We start from the raw sequence: 8068 nt of genomic DNA on the forward strand, positions 1-8068 counted from the left end.
CGGGTTTAAGACTCATGGTTAGCAAGCATAAAGCGTAGCAGGTTAAGGAAAAAGCATTCAAGCATGCAAAATTGTTAAACCGGAAGGTTGATGCTATTATAAATGGTAAAGCGACTGGCGGTTTACGAGGGGACTAATGGCATATGGCAGATTATTTTCTAAAGGATAAACCGCCTACGCAGACAATGAAAGTACAGATCTGAAGCAAAAAAACGACTAAGTGAGGAAAAACAAGATTCACGGGTTCACATTGAAATTTTGGATCTACCACATGTCAGGAAAAGGAAAATATTTTAGACCTAAAAATTGGTGCCTGAGCAGTTTGTGAAGTTCCAAATCGGATTTTTACGCACAAAGAACATGGTTTAATGACAAAATAAGGGTTATCATTACTAACGAATGGAAGTACATCAAGTTTGGAGTCCATTACATAGGATCTAATGAAGAACAAGGGAAGAATACCATGAAGTTTCTATGAACTCGCACGAACCCTAGCGAATCTACAGAGGAAAGGAAGAACAACTTACTGAAGCTGTGAAACAGCGGAGAGGCGCTGCGGGTTTCTGGTACGGTCAGGGTGATGCATCGGCCGGAGTTGAGGTAGAAGCGAAGGTCAACAACGGCGGCGGCGCTCGAGTGCTGAGGCGACACGAGATAGAAGAGAGACGAAGAGGCAACGGGAGGAAAGAAAAGGGACCCTCGGCCCTATTTATAAGACAAAGAGATAAGCGACAGGCGCGGAAATCGAGGAGCCCAAAAAATGGACATGCAGTAAAGTCGTTGCATCGATTGTTGGAGGATCATTAATGAAGGGTATCTTCGGTTTTAATGAACAGGTGACGTCATGGCGGTTTATTACGAACCTGGAGGATGACGTCATGGCGGTTTACAAGATCTGCACGAAGGTGCAGAAGGAGGAATTCTTCTAAGTGTTGAAGATTGACATTAACGAGTTCAAATCAATCTGGGGCCTAATGTTGGGGATATTACTATTAAGTGTAAACCGGCCATGAGGGGCCGGGTTATGTCCACAAGGAGTTAGTCATGTTTGAAGCCCATAAAGACAAGAGGTATGGCGCTTTACAGAGGAGATCTAACATGAAGGCCCAAGGGCGGGTTAGAGCCCATAGACATAAACCGCCATATGATATGTAACTTATTCTAGAAGGCAAGGAAATGTAGAAACCGAGCCGGGCACATTTATGAGCCGGCCTCGGGATTCTGTAAACCGGCGGGCGTCAACCTGTGTATATAAAGGGATGACCCGGTGGCGGTTTAGGGACAAGAAACAATAACTCGATAGCCAGGCAAAGCGGATTCGCTCCCTGGTCATCGAAACCCTAGCAATTCCATCACAACTGGAGTAGGCTTTTACCTTCATTGTAACGGGCCGAACTAGTATAATTTCTTGTGTCCCTTGTCCGCTTTAACCCCTTTAAGCTAACCCGTCACGATGGCTCCATGACTAAGTCATTTCACTAGGACATCTACCGTGACAAAACCACGACAAGAATGGAGTTGGTATTTATGATGACTTTTGTAGAGTTGCTTTATGAACAAGTCCTTATTCATTGAACAGGTAGTGTGAACAAGAGAACTTGGTACTGAGAGACAAGAGCTCTGACTAGATGCTCGCTGCGACGAGTTGTCGCCAGAAAAACACAGGGCGTGTGTAACTGGGCCGGCCCATATTGGCGCTAGTATTGTAGCGTGCCAGTCAATTTTTCATGTATTGTAGTGGTTTCAAGCTGGTTTCTCCAAACAAAAAAGGACTGCAAATGGATTTTAAAGAAAATGTAAAACAAAATATATCATATTTTTATAAGATTTTTTGAACATTTTTCAAAAGAGAAAAGATATTTTTAATTTGAGGGAACAATATTTTAGAAAATTAATCTTTTTTAGAACTTTTTTTAGTTTTCTTAATAATTATTGAACATTTATTTAAAAAACATGAACTTAGTTTAACAAACCTTAATATTTAAAAAATCGGTAATATTTTTACAAACTCTGAACATTTTCCGCAAGAAAATAAGGACAAAAAATAAATTAAAATAAATATGAAAAATCCTTAGAGAAACAAATAGGAAAAATAATAACAAAAAACAAGACAGGAACTAGAAGGTTCCGAAAAGCAGGAAACCCAGATTCGCTAATTGGGTCGGCCCATTAGTACGCTTTATGTGCGTCTCATTGACATTTTGTTACATAGAGTAAAAAATAGCATTTGCCCTTACAACCTAGTGGAATCCTCGAGACATAAGATAACTTCTAGTGAGGGTTTCTCGTGCTACCGTCGTTGCCACCATCTGAGAAATTTAGGTCCCCTCGCCTCCAGCCGTCGTCTTCACACTGGGAGGTGGGGGCTCAGATTTTAAAAATCTCTATGTCCTTCGTCAACATCTGATGATCTTTCTAGTTTTGTGAGAATAAATTTACTCTTGTTCTTTTGCCAGTGCCATCAAGTCAGAGATTTTTCTCCTCGCAGATCCAATTATTCAGATCTGATGAATTTATATTGTTGTGTCAAGCTATTATTGTTGCTTTGATTCTTTGTGGAGGTGAAATCTTTTATCGACATCATGGTAAAGAATAGTGATTTGACGGCCTGTACTTCTAGGGGATCATCCCAGCTCAAGTGCGTTCAGCGATTAAGACTTTCCATCTTTTTAGATGGGCGACTCAAAGCGCTTTCAAAAATCATTATTGATAATGTTCATGCAAGTGAAAGAGCAACAACATCGTCGCTCCAGTTTAACTGCAGCCTCTTTACCAAAGTCTTTGGAGTATTTCTTCGAGCAAAGATTGATACAGCGAAGAAGATGTTTACAAAAGATTTCATTGTAATTCTTAATCATATGAATTACTTTGTATTTTCTTAGATCGTAGGTACAAATCAATGTACCTGTAATTGTTATGACTTATTAATATGAATAAAATTACAGGTGTTTCTCAAAATAAAAAAACCTAGTGGAATCCTCAGAAAAGAAAAAAAACTAGTGAATTTGTAAACCGAGGCTAGCTGTTTTAGCCTTAGTCTTTACCAAAAAGCTAGGCTAAATGAATAGGCCTGCGGTTCCGTAGAAAGACATCACAACCCCCTGCGGACAAAAAGAATTTCTTGAGATGGTGATGTATAGATATAATATTCTTACCAAGATAACTTGAAATCCCACCGGATAAGAATCCTAGTGAGCCTAGAAAAAGAATACAGGCCCAGAAAAATTTACCCCTTTTTCGAGGACCTTTTAGAAGTTCTACCGATATGTGTTCTGATCACCGATTCATATTAGATATACTAAATCCAGCAGAAGTTGATTGAAATTGAGAGAATAAGCTAAATAATTTTGACTTTACTTTTTTTTATTCTGAAATAATAGGTTAGATACATTGACTTTCTATTCAGAAAATATTCATTGATTCCATTAAAATAAATAAAATAAAGCTCGCTATACCTGGCTGTGCTACATAGGCCAAGAACACGGTAGGAGTCAAGCTCGCCTAGGGGTCGATTCTGTTCACAAAGAACAAGTATTATACATTTTTCCCCTTTTATATATGCTTTCACGGGCTCCCCTATGTCACGCTATATAACGGAGATAGAGGGCAAGCCTCACGCCGGGGAAGCCCTAAATGGGCAGGCCCAGCCGTACAGGAAGCTTCGGCCTCCTTTTTCTCTTTTATTATGTTTCATGTTTTCTTTTTGTATTTATATATTTTTATTTTTTTATACTTTAAAATATTCTAAATATATATTACAAAAAATGAATAAAAACATTTGAAAAGTTATGACAAAACATATGAAAAAGGTTAAATGTGTATAGAGAAAATGTTTATCACATATACAAAAAATTGTATAAAACATTGATCATGTATTTGGAAAACATTAATCAAGCATTTTAAAAACATTTAAACAATTTTAATCAAGTATTTGAGAATGGTAAATGTCTGTACAAAAAAATGTTGACCATGCATTATAAAAATGATGAATTTTTTTATCATGTATATAAAAAATGTTAATCAAACATTTTCTAAAATGTTGAAAAGTATTTGAAAAATGTTAATCAAACAATTGGAAATGTTAAATGTGTATAGAAAAATGTTGACCATGTATTAAAAAATGATGCAATATGTTCACAATGTATATAAAAATCGTAATCAAGCATTTGGAAAAAATATTGAACAAGTATTTGAAAAACGTTAATAAAGCATTTGAAAAGTGTTTAAGGTGTATAGAAAAATGTTGACCATGTAATTAAAAAAATGAAGATTTTTTTATCAGATATATAACTTTTTTAATCATGCATTTAAAAAAATGTTTAACAAGTATTTAAAAAGTGTTGATAAAATATTTTAAAATGTTAAATGTGTAGAGAAAAATGTTTACCATGTAATAAGAAAATTTTATACTTGTATTTGAAAAATGTTAATCAATAATTTCAAAAAAATGTTAAATGTGTATAGGAAGAATGCTGTCAATGTATTCAAAAAATGTTAATGTTTTATTTAAAATAATGTTAACTTTGTTTTAGAAAAATGTTCTTGATGCAAACGAAAAATGTAGAATGGGAGTGGCGATTTGGCTCCCGAGCTCAGCTGAGCTCGTTATCTGGACCGCCCAGTTATCTGGGGATCTGTGCCACTTTCCAATTTCATGAGATATACGAATCAGGATACAATGGAAATACAAGAGCAGCTTGGCGGGCCCAGCGGTATAGATCGAGTCCACGGTTATCCTTTCGTCTCTCTTCCCGATTTCTGCCCCCAACAGAGCTCTCCTCTCTCTCTAGTTCGTGCCGACGACCGCCGGCGGTCTCTCTCTTGTTCGTACCGACGACCAGGCCGACGGGCGGCTGGGGCTTTGGCCATGCAGCTCGGACTCGGCGCCCGGCCAACCATGCTCTGGTTGTTCATACTCTGGCCAGAGCATGGATCTGGCGTCTCCATAGACTCCTGCCCAGATGGGAATCGAGCTGACATTCGTTCTAGCTGCCGAGGAGGAGGCTCGCGGTCAGAGGTGATGGAGCGTTGCGGCCGAAGAGGGAGGAGAAGCTTGCTTTCCATGGACGCAGCTTCTGGGGTGCCCAATTTGTAGTCTCCCTCCTCGACTCCGGCGGAGAGAGCGCATGGATCAGGTACCCCTCTACTCTGCTGGACAGGGAGCGCGGATCCAGCGTGCCCTTCGTATCCAGCGCATGCAGTACTCATGCGTGCAATTCCTCATTTTCTTGATAATGCTCCTCTGTTTCTGATCTCCTTTCAATTCGTGTCAAAGCAGTTGATTTAGCACATACTGTAGTTTTGAATCGGCTAATTTATTATTAGCAACAGCCAACAGTAGTGATGCTGGAGTGGACGGTGGAGCTTTTTGTTTAATATTGACAATTGGTTCGTGTAGATGCGGTATGAACAAATTCTGATGTCCAAACCATTTTGTTTTGTTCACAAACTATGTCAAGTCATTTAGTGCAAAGTGTTTTACTGCATGATCCATCCGATGTGCATTCTGTTGATGCCAATGTCTTCTACAGACTACAATTGATTAAAAGACCAGGTGGCAAGACGATCTTCAAGTTTGATTGTGTGAAATATTTTTTATGGTGATGGTACAATAGTCTGTGTTAATCTAGTGCTAATTAGGATTTAAGTGTGATATGAAGCAAATCTGTATTTGTCGTTTGTTTGTCTATGATCAGAAATCAGAAAAAGGAAAGGGTCTTTGTTCATCGTCCAATTTAGTGACGGAACAGTGACATTTTGTTCATTATGTGCCCTATGAAATACTATATTTGAAGAGGATTAATTCTTTTTTAGAGTGTACAAATACTTACTTGTACCATTTTTGCAGTGTAAACTGATACTAAATTTTCTGCTGTGTTGGGTTGTGCAGTATCTCTTTGTATGCAAACCATTATATTATTTTTTTGCGCATAATAAACCATCATATTCGGCAACACATATGCAGTGTGATATTTTGTTTGTAGTTTTTCGGTCATCTGTTTAATGTGAACTATCTAAAATTCACTAACAATTTCTCAGGTGTTTCGCCACTCTAGTTAGCAGCCAGTGTGCTGTGATGCATAAAAAAACTTCAAATTAGAAGATGGTCGTACTAGTCAAGGCAATCAATGCAGAATGGAGAGATGTTACTCCGAATATAAAATTGGTGGGAGAGGGGAAACATGGACAGACATGCACGGTTTACACATCGGGCCTATCGTCAGGATTTGACAGGTGGGAAAAGAAGACAAGCATATTGCTAAACAGTATAACACAGCTACCTAGAACCCCTCACAGCGATTAAACATTCTCGGCCGTCAGATCAGGCTAATGACGTTCGAGATCGGTCTATCCTGCCACACGGTGCCCCCCTCACAGCGATTAAACATTCTCGGCCGTCAGATCAGGCTAATGACGTTCGAGATCGGTCTATCCTGCCACACGGTGCCTCTGGTCGTTTTGGCTCACCGTAGCAGGGCCGCTGCTCCGCATAGCGACCTGGGAATCCTCTCATTAAGCAGGCCGACTGAACGGGACAACCTACGTAGGCCCAAAAATGGATGGTTGAGGCCCATACCATTCATGCCCTGCCTCTTTGTCTCTCCGGAACCGGTGTTCTTCATGCGTTCCTCAGCGCCGCCGCGACGCGATATGCGGCTGTTCTTCTGCTCATCCCCTCAGATCCTCGACTTATGAATCAGCCTAGGTCCTTTCTTCTTTTCATCCATACGGCGATCATCTCCTCTGGATCTGGTCCGCGAGCTGCTTAGTTTCAAGTTTCAACCATGCGGCGGCGACCCACGCTGTCAGTGTCCTTCTCCAGCTTTCCTCGGTGTGCATGGGCCTCCATGCCGTTCCCTGTTTCCCATAGATGAGGAGACGAATTGTTCCATGTATAATTTGTCATCTAGGAGCAGGGACTGGCTTGGCGATGATACAAAGAGTTTTCAAGCGGTGACCAACATGTCCACTTGACTTTCCTCTTCTTTTTTTAGGTTTTATGTTGGTCCACCCCTGTTGCTTCACTCCTCGTTGAGTTCTTTCAGTGTTTTCTTAGAACCCTGTTTGATCTTTTAATATGCCTTTTCTGATTTGTCTTTTAGCAGGTTTCAGAGTTTGGCGTAATTTACAACAGAATGATCAAACAGGTGAAGACTGAAGAGCAGAGCACCTAATATTGGAAATGTCCAACCTTATGTCAAGTTTGTGATAGTAAAGTTGCAGGTTGCAACCCGTGCTCAAAAGATAGAGAGCTAAATCCAAGGGTAAGCCATCACATTTTGAAACCAATGATCAAACTGGAGCCATCGCTCAACATTTCTACCAATTTCACTTGCCTTCAGAAGATCTGGTACAACATGAATTTGTTTTTCCCTCGAGACCCTTTTGTTCCCATGATTTATTTATTTATGCTGAAAACAATGTGTTGACTGCAGCTTGATGGAAGTGTTTATTCTCTGCCTGTACACACATAAATTCATGCTCGATCATGTAGACGAAACTGATCTGAAAAGACAAATATATTCGTGGTAACATTCTGATGAAACTATTTTGTGTGAGAAGAGAACTACTGTGACGAAACTTGTACTGCAGGTACCTTTCAGTTTCCGACAACATTCTTATAGGTGGAAAGAGAAGAAATGACGATGACAGAATTATCAATGAAATATTTTCCCGTTAAAGGATGCAAAATTTCATGCCATCACATCATATACTTTGACTGCTTCGGAGAGTAACATATCTAATTTTCCCTGCAAAGATAGTATTTTATTTGGATTGCCATTTTCTTCACACATTCTGACTTGAAGGAATGGGTCATGAAACTATAAAAGGGAATCAAAACGTTGTGGTCCTTTTTCTTGAATCAGTTGCAGTAACGAAAAAAAATCCATTCAAGGAACGGAATTTATAGGAACCATGTCAACTCACTGTATTGGAAAAATCCTGGTAACTATGTATGTATTCTGTAGTTCTGGAGAGAAGATAGCCAATTAGTTGGAGACATTCCACCCAAGAACTCATCTTGAGAGTTGGACTATGTGCAAGAGCAGATGTTAGCTTCAGAAGA

Source organism: Triticum urartu, chromosome 3 (genome assembly GCF_003073215.2).
Source record: "Triticum urartu cultivar G1812 chromosome 3, Tu2.1, whole genome shotgun sequence".
In the NCBI taxonomy this organism is placed as follows: Eukaryota; Viridiplantae; Streptophyta; class Magnoliopsida; order Poales; family Poaceae; genus Triticum; species Triticum urartu.